This window comes from Phyllobates terribilis, unplaced genomic scaffold (assembly GCF_046119375.1).
Source record: "Phyllobates terribilis strain yellow unplaced genomic scaffold, ASM4611937v1 Scaffold_529__1_contigs__length_1196974, whole genome shotgun sequence".
Lineage (NCBI taxonomy): Eukaryota > Metazoa > Chordata > Amphibia > Anura > Dendrobatidae > Phyllobates > Phyllobates terribilis.
The window spans coordinates 871,429-885,186 of NW_027363289.1; positions in this window are offsets into that span (position 1 = coordinate 871,429).

The window sequence follows — 13,758 nt, forward strand, 5'->3', positions numbered from 1 at the left end:
TGGGAAGGTGTATATAAAGGATTGGCCCACGCCGTGATCCACGGAGCGCTTGTACTTGGTTTCAACAGTCATTCTGTGCTGACAGTCCCTTTAAAATCAGTGTTTCCCAAACTCCAGTCCTCACGGCCCCCCACAGGTCATGTCTTCAGGATTTCCATAGTATTGCACAGGTGAGAGAATTCCTGATTCCTTGATGATACTTTCATCACATGTGTAATACTGAGGAAATCCTGAAAACCTGACCTGTTGGGGGCCATGAGGACTGGAGTTTGGGAAACACTGCTTTAAATGGAGCGGTGCTGCAGTTTTATTATTCAGCAATTAGCAGGATCCCCCAACAATTTCTTAAGCAATGAGAAAATGCAGTCCCTAATGATGTCCTCTGACAATAAGCGGATCACGGACAGCAGATGCATTGGGTTCTGCATTTCTTGGAGAATGGGATGGGGCAGCTTCTGTCTTCTCAGTGATACAATCAGGAAGGAGATGCAGCGTGAGACAATCCCTGTCTACATCTTTGATCTGATCATCAATACAGAGGGCTGATTGGTGAAGACAGAGGGAAAGGCTAATAAAATTATTAAAAAAAAACTTAGTTTTTCGGCTGGCACTTCCTCTGGGGTCAGTATGCCAACCTCATTGACTTCATAGCACTTGCCAGAGTGGGCAGACACGATTTTATTGCCTTTACACACGTCACCTCCACACAGGGCGATGCTGCTACGACGCCTCTGTAGTGATCAAACGTGGAGTCAAACAGCAGGGCTTTAAGAGGGCTGCCCTTTTCAATCTTGGGACTAAAACACAAAAATAAGACATCCTGTTAAAGGGGATAAAGGTAAGTAACAGCGTTCAGTCCAGAGTGATGAATTCCAAAAGACAAAGTTTATTCCGCCATCACATAACGTTTCGACCTGTTATAGGTCTTTATCAAGTATATACAAAGACATACAGGGATACTGATCCCCTTTAAGGAAAATCAGTGGCCAGAACCCTTTAAATTCCCCTTAAATGGTCCAAAACTGAAACTGTGGGAACAATATAATCCACTTAGGGTTCAGCAAACTTACAGTCAAGGGTTTGATAAAATGATCTACACCCTTGTGTCTCCAGAAAGCATAGCGTACGTTCACGTGCTGAAAATGCCGACCAGTGCTGGAGTAAGCAGAGGTCCGCAGCTTGTGACACTCCTGCTGTAGTGAAACTACAGGTCCCAGCAGGCTGACGGTCTCTCATCAAGTTATGCTGGGAGCCGCAGTTTCACAAATAGTGCTAGAGGATCCATGTCAGAAATATGAGGCTGCCACTAGGGTTTCTCCCACAAATATGTAATCGGACGTGGACCAGATCCACACGTGGATGAGCCATGTTCTCTATCTGTGAACATACTACTCCTTCACTCAGATTCTAAGTGGTTCTGCAGCGCATCTGTGCAGAGCAAGCTGTCAATCAAAATCCAGGCCGGGTTTACAGCCGTCGCCCCTGATATAGCGAGCGGTGCTGTGATCCAAGACTGTAGCCGCTCCGTGCACAACGATGAGTGAAGGCCGGCGGCTGCAGGGAGGAAAGAAGTTAATTTTCTCCCGATACCTACACTATCAATAAGGCGGCCGGGCAGCATTGTAACAATATTTATCTGCAGATTAACCCTATACCTGCAGGTACATAGCATTTTCCAAGGTGACAGGTTCCCTTTAATAAAGAGAAGATGGATAGAGCCGCATTAGTCCGTACTCTCGGTGGAAGCCTCCTGACAACTTCTTGAAGAACACTTTCCACATTTGTTCCAAGCTTCCCCGACATCTAATAGAAATAAACAGAGAAATGAATTTCTTAATACAGTTTAGAACTCGGCTACAACGAATCAGAAGAAATGAAACCTGTTTGAAGCTGACAAGCAATCAAGCCCCTCCGTAAGCCACACAGAACATGGCTACTTATGTCATCTGCAGGTGATTAAAGGAACCTGTCATGCTGAAATGGTATAAGATCTGTAGGGGGTGTTGTAGAGCAGAGAAGTTGATCAGACTGATAGACATATCTGTGGGAAGAGAGCAAAACTGGCATTTTATGCAGTGAAAAGTCCTGCCGTATGTACACTAGTCCAGTGGGCGGTCCTACTAAGTGATTGACAGTTCCCTGTATGACCATGCAGGCAAAGATAGCTGTCAATCACTAGTAGGACCGCCCACTGGACTCATCTGTACAAACAGCAGAATTCCACTGAATAAATTGATACAGGAAAAACATCTATCTTTGTAGCGTATTAGCCAGTAGATAGAAGAGTATTTAGATTTGAGAGTCCTCAGTGGTTGATACCATCTTTTCCGTTAGCCATTAAAAGGTAACAAATTGCAGGCTTTCCAGACTACTCAGGTCTCAGGTCTGCCTGATGAAGAAGCCTGAGTCGTCTGGAAAGCTTGCAATTTGTTACCATCTTTTCCGTTAGCCATTAAAGGTATCAACCACTGAGGACTCTCAAATCTAATGAATAAATTACAATTTATACTGAATCTTCTCCCACAAACCTATATATCGTTCTGCTCAGTTTCTCAGGGATAAAACCTGTACATCTGAATGGGGCTTTAATGTTGTTATTACAATCAGGTAAACGCAGATCACAAAATCTTTCATATGATCATTTTTTTAACACCTAAAACCCCAATGGATATTTATGTTTACTAAAGGATTCCTTTCCCATTCTTTTGGCAGCTCTTCTTTAGGTATGGACACAGACCGGCATCCGGCATAAAGACATCTGGAGACTTTTCCTTTTTCGGTGATATTGGATAATCTTCTTCATTTCTAACGCTTTAAATCTTTCAAATTCTTTCCGAAAAATGTGTCATAAAGGGACTTTCTCAGGTCAGTTTTGCTTGTGGTTGTGTTACCATTATTTGTGCCAAATGTATCAAAGTGTTGCACGATGTTTGATAAATGTTTATGTAGCACTTCCATCTATCTTTATTTATTTTACTCACTTATATGGCGCCATTAATTTCACAGCACTTTACAGACATTATCATCACTGTCCCCATCGGGGCTCACAATCTACATTCCCTATCAGTATGTCTTTGGAGTGTGGGAGAAAACCGGAGAACCCGGAGGAAACCCACGCAAACACAGGGAGAACATACAAACTTCTTGCAGATGTCGTCCTTGGTGGGATTTGAACCCAGGACCCCAGTGCTGCAAAACAACAATGCTAACCACTGAGCCACCGTGTATCTTTATCCACTTTTAACGTCACCCGTCGTTCTTAGACCTGTGTAGCTTACCAAGCCCAATTTCTAAAAGTTGCAAGAGTGCTGTAAAATAGGAAGCTGCACATTTTTGTGCAAAAATGACGCGTCACAAAAGTTTTTTGTTTTTTTTAACACCAAAAATTGATGTAAATTCCTCGCTACATTGCCCCTTTTCCAGCCACATTTTGTAGAAAAAAATAAAAAGACAAGGTACAGACAGCGGAGTTAAATTTGCCTACAGGAATGATTTTGATCTGGAGCGCATCGTACCCGGATACAGTCACTAGCGGGATCGTCAAACATCTTCTCAATTTGTTTCTCCACCCTTTCCGGATCTGCATTCTTCAAGTCTATCTAAAAGCAAAAGTATAAATACTAATTATTTATCAAAGCTGGACAACATCTAGAAACCATAGAATAAAACTGGCTTAAAATATAGTGTGAACAAGAGTTTAGGGAGAGATGTACAGCTGGCACTGGCCTATAAAAGGGATTGTGTAATCGTACAAAACTAGCAAAAATGTAAAGTGCCCGGAAAACAAGGAACGTGCCATTTACCTCTTAGTAAAATCCTATGCTTTCTCAAGGACAGAGGAATTTTAATTTCATATTCTTTTTAATCAAATCATTTTTATTGAAAAACTCCAACTACAAATATTCCATCTTTCAAATAACATACATGACATAGTAATTCCATAGTAAAAATATGAACAAAGTATCTGAACTTCAATTCCCATAACCCACCCTAAACCCAAATCCCAACACTCCAGAGAGAACCATTTTCAGAGCAGTTCTAGAATAACGGACTATAGCATTCGTAGAAGGGGAAGAAGATAAAAAAGTGACTAACAAAGGGGTAGCAGCGTTTTAATGTTATCATTTACTGCTTGATGCCTGAGCCGGGGAGTGCACGCTGAAAACTGTTGCAGGCTGCTGTAATCACAGGGCACAAGCAAACAGCATGGCATTTCCTATCAGCAGGGAGGAAGTAAAGGGAACAGTAATGAAAGTCTCCTCCTACTCCGCTCCATATTGAAATGAATAGTGTGCATCCTACAAATGAGATGCATACAGCAAACAATTGATTTTCCATACATAGGTTTTGAGTTGACCACTGGATATACACATGTGTATCACTAATTACCAGAACTGGAAATCGAAAAAAAAGACGAGCAAGTTTGGGGTGAATCCTGCCTTCATTACTGCACAGCCGCTCAGAGGGATCGGTACTAGGAACAGCAGGAGTGCCGGCGATGGTCACAGATTTACCTGCTGCGGGACTGAAGGAGTCTGATCGCGCTCGGCTCGAAGCTTTTTACCTCGTTTACGACAGGAATAATTGAAAGCTGTGCTTCAAAGGCCAGGAAGAAGTTTGCCACCATCTATTAGAAAATCGACAAACTTAGAATAGAAACAATATGAACATATACCCTGCTATAAGTAAGTAAAAAGCAATAGGAAATATATATAATATAGGGTACTTAGTAAACATGGTTTTTGATTAAAAAAAAAAAAGCCATCCCACCAGCACCAAGGTGTACCCAGTCAGTTATGTGAAGTATATAATAACATACACTTTAGTACAATATTAGTATCTTGTCCCTTTAAATCGGCAGCTACTTCTGTCACCATGGTAACTGCATTCATACTCAGCCAATAGGATTGCTCGGTTTGAATTTGAAGAAAAAAAAAAAAAGTTCTATATGGTCAGTTTGTTCCATCTCATCTGAGTGTGAAGACAGACACCTGCGATCAGCGAGATTATAGGTATAAGACGTGATATAATATAACGGACGGAGCCGCATCCCATCACACGCACTCAGCGACCACAACTGACAGGAATCAGCACATTTATCAGAGGAGAAGTCATTATTCCCCAACACATGATAAGTGACAACTTCTAGATCTGCTGGGAACCCAACTAATCCCTGCTAGACCCTCCCCGGACCACCGCTCCATTCATTCTCTATGCAGGAGAAAGCTGAGTACAGCGCCCCCCATAGAGAATGAACGGACCGGCGGTTGAACATTTGCACTTCGCTCACTTCTATCTATAAGTGCTGTTCTGCTGATTGGGTCATAGCGGCCAAACCCACCGATCTAAGAGTCATCACCTATCCAGAGATCAGTGAGAACTTGTTCCAACTAGACATCCCCTTTAATTGAAGAGATCACATATCTAACAGCCAATCCTATTCATTCCCAATCTTCCCTGTGCCCAGTAATGCCCCTGGGTATATCGCCAATATGAGCCAATCACCAAACCCTCTGCTGACTGTTCCCCATGTTTTATAGATTTTGGATCCGTTTCTACAAGAGAAGATCTCAGCGGCCACCATGGGGATGGGTTACTCTGCCAGCGATGGAGCAGGTAGTATCCACCAGCCGGTGATATCTCACCTTCCTCCATATTCTGCTCTTACATGCGTTTCTTCAGCTTTACCCCTTCCCAACAGAACCAATTGATGTTTTTTTCTGTTTTTTCCTTCGCTTTTTCCAAGGGCTATAACTTTTTCATGTCTGTCCACATAGTGTGAGGTCTTGTTATTTTGCAGGACGAGCGGTACTTATAAATCACACCATTCATTTACCACATAGTACTAGAAAACGGGAAAAACATTCCAAGTGCAGTAAAAGTGCGAGGAAAAAAAAAGCCTGACCCTGTTTTTCTGGGAAGGGTTTTAACGGCGTACATAGTGTGGTAAAAATGACCTGGTAATAGGATCCTACTCCTCAGTGTGATCACAGCAAGACCAAACTTCTCCAAGAGTTTTGGCAAAAGAAAAAAACTTTTTTTTTATGGTGTCACCATTTTTTCTGAGACCCGTAACATTTTCGTTTTTCGGGTTGATGGAGCTGTGTGGGGGCTTATTTTTTGAAGGGCAAGAGGACTTTATTGATAACATTTTGGGACACATATGACATGGTCATCGCTTCTTACAGGGTTTTCTGCAGTATTGTGGCGAACGAAAAAAATGCAATTTTGTCTTTTTGAATTTTTTTCTGTGTTCACTGATCGTTTGTTTTTTATATTTGGATAGATTGTATTTCTCTGAAAGAGACCATACCACAAATGTGTATATTTTTATTATCTTTATTTTTAGTGGGAGGTGAGTTGAACGTGTGGAGTTTTAATATTTTAAACTTTTTTTTTTTTAATTTTCACTGCATTTGTATACATCATCTGATTGCTTGTGCTATATACAGCGATACCACAGTAATGCTCCATATAGCAAAATCACGGTCTTCTTTACAGCCCAAATGAAGCTTTATGATGACAGGCACGGAGGCTTCAGCAGACCCCCGGATGTCATAGCAGTCCATCTGCGCCCTGTGATCGCGTCACAGGAGCGCCGGTGGGCGCATGGAACGATGCGTCCCAATGCCGGCGCGCTGTTAATGCTGCTGTTAGTGATTGACAGCAGCACTGAACAGGTTAACAGCGGTGGGCAGATCTTCGCTCCACTCGCAGCTCTTAGAGGCAGGTCCTGGTTGTTTGTCACAGCCATTATCTGCCATGTACGGGGCGAGCTGACTCTGCTCCATACACTCGCTACTGACTTATACCAGACATGTACGGCAGATGTTGGTAAGGAGTTAAAGCGGTTGTCCTGCTTTGCGGCCATTTGGTTTTTTTTACTTTAATGCAAGTATTTGGGGCTAAAATTGATTTCTGTAATTGAGTTTCATGAAAAATGTTGCCTTCTGTAGCATCTGTGCTGCACTGTCTATTCCTGGCTGCAAAATTAGCTAACTGAGAATCTATCAGTGAGCTCCTTCTGACAGTCTTAAGGGAGAGGTTGTAGATCTTTCATCTGTTTTTTTTCCTGAGTGCCTTTTAGCTGATCTATGCCCAAAGAAAACATGAAACTTGAATGTGCAGGGAAGCAATAAGTCTGTAATAACCAGTGAAAAATTAAACCTAAATGTAAAAAATTACTTTTAGTAGTAAATACATGGACATAAGAAAATACACACTGCTCAAAAAAATAAAGGGAACACCTAAACAGAATATAACTCCAAGTAAATCAAACTTCTCTGAAATCAAACGGTCCACTTAGGAAACAACACTGATTGACAATCAATTTCACATGCTGTTGTGCAAATGGAATAGACAATAGATGGAAATTATTGGCAATTATCAAGACACCCTCAATAAAGGAGTGGTTCTGCAGGTGGGGACCACAGACCACATCTCAGTACCAGTGCTTTCTGGCTGATGTTTTGGTCAATTTTGAATGTTGGTTGTGCTTTCACACTCGTGGTAGCATGAGACGGACTCTACAACCCACAGAAGTTGCTCAGGTAGTGCAGCTCATCCAGTATGGCACATCAATGCGAGCTGTGGCAAGAAGGTTTGCTGTGTCTGTCAGCGTAGCGTCCAGAGGCTGGAGGCGTTACCAGGAGACAGGCCAGTACACCAGGAGACGTGGAGGGGGCCGTAGGATGGCAACAACCCAGCAGCAGGACCTCTACCTCCGCCTTTGTGCAAGAAGGAACAGGAGGAGCACTGCCAGAGCCCTGCAAAATGACCTCCAACAGACCACAAATGTGCATGTGTCTGCACAAACGGTTAGAAACTGACTCCATGAGGGTGGTATGAGGGCCCAACGTCCACAGATGGGGGTTGTGCTCACAACCCAACACCGTGCAGGACGCTTGGCATTTGCCACAGAACACCAGGATTGGCAAACTCGCCACTGGCGCCCTGTGCTCTTCACAGATGAAAGCAGGGTCACACTGAGCACATGTGACAGACGTGACAGAGTCTGGAGACGCCGTGGAGAGCGATCTGCTGCCTGCAACATCCTTCAGCACGACCGGTTTGGCAGTGGGTTAGTAATAGTGTGAGGTGGCATTTCTTTGGAGGGCCGCACAGCCCTCCATCTGCTCGCCGGAGGTAGCCTGACTGCCATTAGGTACAGAGATGAGATCCTCAGGCCCCTTGTGAGACCATATGCTGGTGCGGTTGGCACTGGGTTCATCCTAATGCAGAACAATGCCAGACCTCATGTGGCTGGAGTGTGTCAGCCTCATTTTGACTTGTTTTAAGGACATTACATCAAAGTTGGATCAGCCTGTAGTGTGTTTTCCACTTTAATTTTGGGGGTGACTCCAAATCCAGGCCTCCATTGGTTAATAAATTTGATTTCCATTGATGATTTTGTATGAACATTTGCTAAAGAAGAACTGCGCCCAGCGGAGCCAAGCTGAAGGAAGAGAATGGACTTGATCTGTCTTCAGAAATTTTTTCAAGTTGCCCCTCAGGAAGGGGCCAGTTCACTTTTCAGCTGGGTTAAAATACACTGCTCAAAAAAATAAAGGGAACACTCAAATAACACATCCTAGATCTGAATGAATGAAATATTCTCATTGAATACTTTGTTCTGTACAAAGTTGAATGTGCTGACAACAAAATCACACAAAAATCATCAATGGAAATCAAATTTATTAACCAATGGAGGCCTGGATTTGGAGTCACCCCCAAAATTAAAGTGGAAAAACACACTACAGGCTGATCCAACATTGATGTAATGTCCTTAAAACAAGTCAAAATGAGGCTCAGTATTGTGTGTGGCCTCCACATGCCTGTATGATCTCCCTACAATGCCTGGGCATGCTCCTGCTGAGGTTGCGGATGGTCTCCTGTGGGATCTCCTCCCAGACCTGGACTAAAGCATCCGCCAACTCCTGGACAGTCTGTGGTGCAATGTGATGTTGGTGGATGGAGCGAGACATGATGTCCCAGATGTGCTCAATCGGATTCAGCTCTGGGGAACAGGCGGGCCAGTCCATAGCTTCAAAGCCTTCATCTTGCAGGAACTGCTGACACACTCCAGCCACATGAGGTCTGGCATTGTCCTGCATTAGGAGGAACCCAGGGCCCACTGCACCAGCATATTGTCTCACAAGGGGCCTGAGGATCTCATCTCGGTACTTAATGGCAGTCAGGCTACCTCTGGCGAGGACATGGAGGGCTGTGCAGCCCTCCAAAGAAATGCCACTCCACACCATTACTGACCCACTGCCAAACCGGTCATGCTGAAGGATGTTGCAGGCAGCAGATCGCTCTCCACGGTGTCTCCAGACTCCGTCACGTCTGTCACATGTGCTCAGTGTGAACCTGCTTTCATCTGTGAAGAGCACAGGGAGCCAGTGGTGAGTTTGCCAATTCTGGTGTTCTGTGGCAAATGCCAAGCGTCCTGCACAGTGTTGGGCTGTGAGCACAACCCCCATCTGTGGATGTCGGGCCCTCATACCACCCTCATGGAGTCAATTCTAACCGTTTGTGCAGACACATACACATTTGTGGCCTGCTGGAGGTCATTATGCAGGGCTCTGGCAGTGCTCCTCCTGTTGCTTCTTGCACAAAAGCGGAGGTAGCGGTCCTGCTGCTGGGTTGTTGCCCTCCTACGGCCCCCTCCACGTCTCCTGGTGTACTGGCCTGTCTCCTGGTAGCGTCTCCAGCCTCTGGACGCTACGCTGACAGACACAGCAAACCTCCTTGCCACAGCTCTCACAGATGTGCCATCCTGGATGACCTGCACTACCTGAGCATCTTCTGTGGGTTGTAGAGTCCGTCTCATGCTACCACGAGTGTGAAAGCACAACCAACATTGAAAAGTGACCAAAACATCAGCCAGAAAGCACTGGTACTGAGATGTGGTCTGTGATCCCCACCTGCAGAGCCACTCCTTTATTGAGGATGTCTTGATAATTGCCAATAATTTCCATCTATTGTCTATTCCATTTGCACAACAGCATGTGAAATTGATTGTCAATCAGTGTTGCTTCCTAAGTGGACAGTTTGATTTCAGAGAAGTTTGATTTACTTGGAGTTATATTCTGTTGTTTAAGTGTTCCCTTTATTTTTTTGAGCAGTGTATATAAAAAAAAAATTACTGCAGCTTTAATGCTATTTATTACGTCTCACCAGTAAGAACATGGCATAAGCGTAATTTAAAGGAAGAGGAGGACATTATTCACTCCAGTTTCCTGCGGCCCCTCGGGAGTATAGGTTGCTGCACAGTAGTCCGCATTCTGCGTAAAACAGGAAAAAACACTTTTACTTAGTGGGATGAGGGCAGCACGTTGGTCAGTAGTGGCACTCTGTCAGTTGAGCATTGCTCCTAATATCTGGTTGTGTTTCCTGAGAAGAGGGGACCCACCAAAGAGGAGACCCACCGAAGAGGAGTTCCACCAAAGAGGAGTTCCACCAAAGAGGAGTCCCACCAAAGAGGAGTCCCACCGAAGAGGAGTCCCACCGAAGAGGAGACCCACCGAAGAGGAGACCCACCGAAGAGGAGTCCCACCGAAGAGGAGTCCCACCGAAGAGGAGTCCCACCGAAGAGGAGACCCACCGAAGAGGAGTCCCACCAAAGAGGAGTCCCACCAAAGAGGAGTCCCACCGAAGAGGAGACCCACCGAAGAGGAGACCCACCGAAGAGGAGTCCCACCGAAGAGGAGACCCACCGAAGAGGAGACCCACCGAAGAGGAGTCCCACCGAAGAGGAGACCCACCGAAGAGGAGTCCCACCGAAGAGGAGTCCCACCGAAGAGGAGACCCACCGAAGAGGAGTCCCACCGAAGAGGAGACCCACCGAAGAGGAGTCCCACCGAAGAGGAGTCCCACCGAAGAGGAGACCCACCGAAGAGGAGTCCCACCGAAGAGGAGACCCACCGAAGAGGAGACCCACCGAAGAGGAGACCGAAGAGAAGTCCCACCGAAGAGGAGACCCACCGAAGAGGAGTCCCACCGAAGAGGAGTCCCACCGAAGAGGAGTCCCACCGAAGAGGAGACCCACCGAAGAGGAGTCCCACCGAAGAGGAGACCGAAGAGAAGTCCCACCGAAGAGGAGACCCACCGAAGAGGAGTCCCACAGAAGAGGAGACCGAAGAGGAGTCCCACCGAAGAGGAGACCCACCGAAGAGGAGTCCCACCGAAGAGGAGACCCACCGAAGAGGAGACCCACCGAAGAGAGACGAAGAGGAGACCCACCGAAGAGGAGACCCACCGAAGAGGAGTCCCACCGAAGAGGAGTCCCACCGAAGAGGAGACCCACCGAAGAGGAGTCCCACCGAAGAGGAGTCCCACCGAAGAGGAGACCCACCGAAGAGGAGTCCCACCGAAGAGGAGACCCACCGAAGAGGAGACCCACCGAAGAGGAGTCCCACCGAAGAGGAGACCCACCGAAGAGGAGACCCACCGAAGAGGAGTCCCACCGAAGAGGAGACCCACCGAAGAGGAGTCCCACCGAAGAGGAGTCCCACCGAAGAGGAGACCCACCGAAGAGGAGTCCCACCGAAGAGGAGACCCACCGAAGAGGAGTCCCACCGAAGAGGAGTCCCACCGAAGAGGAGTCCCACCGAAGAGGAGACCCACCGAAGAGGAGTCCCACCGAAGAGGAGACCCACCGAAGAGGAGACCCACCGAAGAGGAGACCGAAGAGAAGTCCCACCGAAGAGGAGACCCACCGAAGAGGAGTCCCACCGAAGAGGAGTCCCACCGAAGAGGAGACCCACCGAAGAGGAGTCCCACCGAAGAGGAGACCGAAGAGAAGTCCCACCGAAGAGGAGACCCACCGAAGAGGAGTCCCACCGAAGAGGAGTCCCACCGAAGAGGAGACCCACCGAAGAGGAGTCCCACCGAAGAGGAGACCGAAGAGGAGTCCCACCGAAGAGGAGTCCCACCGAAGAGGAGACCCACCGAAGAGGAGACCCACCGAAGAGGAGTCCCACCGAAGAGGAGACCCACCGAAGAGGAGACCCACCGAAGAGAGACGAAGAGGAGACCCACCGAAGAGGAGACCCACCGAAGAGGAGACCCACCGAAGAGGAGTCCCACCGAAGAGGAGTCCCACCGAAGAGGAGACCCATCGAAGAGGAGTCCCACCGAAGAGGAGTCCCACCGAAGAGGAGACCCACCGAAGAGGAGACCCACCGAAGAGGAGTCCCACCGAAGAGGAGTCCCACCGAAGAGGAGACCCACCGAAGAGGAGTCCCACCGAAGAGGAGTCGCACCGAAGAGGAGACCCACCGAAGAGGAGTCCCACCGAAGAGGAGTCCCACCGAAGAGGATTCCCACCGAAGAGGAGTCCCACCGAAGAGGAGACCCACCGAAGAGGAGACCGAAGAGAAGTCCCACCGAAGAGGAGACCCACCGAAGAGGAGTCCCACCGAAGAGGAGTCCCACCGAAGAGGAGACCCACCGAAGAGGAGACCGAAGAGGAGACCCACCGAAGAGGAGACCGAAGAGAAGTCCCACCGAAGAGGAGTCCCACCGAAGAGGAGTCCCACCGAAGAGGAGACCCACCGAAGAGGAGACCCACCGAAGAGGAGACCGAAGAGAAGTCCCACCGAAGAGGAGACCCACCGAAGAGGAGTCCCACCGAAGAGGAGTCCCACCGAAGAGGAGTCCCACCGAAGAGGAGACCCACCGAAGAGGAGTCCCACCGAAGAGGAGACCGAAGAGGAGTCCCACCGAAGAGGAGTCCCACCGAAGAGGAGACCCACCGAAGAGGAGTCCCACCGAAGAGGAGTCCCACCGAAGAGGAGACCCACCGAAGAGGAGACCCACCGAAGAGGAGACCCACCGAAGAGAGACGAAGAGGAGTCCCACTGAAGAGGAGACCCACCGAAGAGGAGTCCCACAGAAGAGGAGACCCACCGAAGAGGAGACCCACCGAAGAGGAGTCCCACCGAAGAGGAGACCCACCGAAGAGGAGACCCACCAAAGAGGAGACCCACCGAAGAGGAGTCCCACCGAAGAGGAGTCCCACCGAAGAGGAGACCCACCGAAGAGGAGTCCCACCGACGAGGAGTCCCACCGAAGAGGAGACCCACCGAAGAGGAGACCCACCGAAGAGGAGACCCACCGAAGAGGAGACCGAAGAGAAGTCCCACCGAAGAGGAGACCCACCGAAGAGGAGTCCCACCGAAGAGGAGTCCCACCGAAGAGGAGACCCACCGAAGAGGAGTCCCACCGAAGAGGAGACCGAAGAGAAGTCCCACCGAAGAGGAGACCCACCGAAGAGGAGTCCCACCGAAGAGGAGTCCCACCGAAGAGGAGACCCACCGAAGAGGAGTCCCACCGAAGAGGAGACCGAAGAGGAGTCCCACCGAAGAGGAGTCCCACCGAAGAGGAGACCCACCGAAGAGGAGACCCACCGAAGAGGAGTCCCACCGAAGAGGAGACCCACCGAAGAGGAGACCCACCGAAGAGAGACGAAGAGGAGACCCACCGAAGAGGAGACCCACCGAAGAGGAGACCCACCGAAGAGGAGTCCCACCGAAGAGGAGTCCCACCGAAGAGGAGACCCATCGAAGAGGAGTCCCACCGAAGAGGAGTCCCACCGAAGAGGAGACCCACCGAAGAGGAGACCCACCGAAGAGGAGTCCCACCGAAGAGGAGTCCCACCGAAGAGGAGACCCACCGAAGAGGAGTCCCACCGAAGAGGAGTCGCACCGAAGAGGAGACCCACCGAAGAGGAGTCCCACCGAAGAGGAGTCCCAC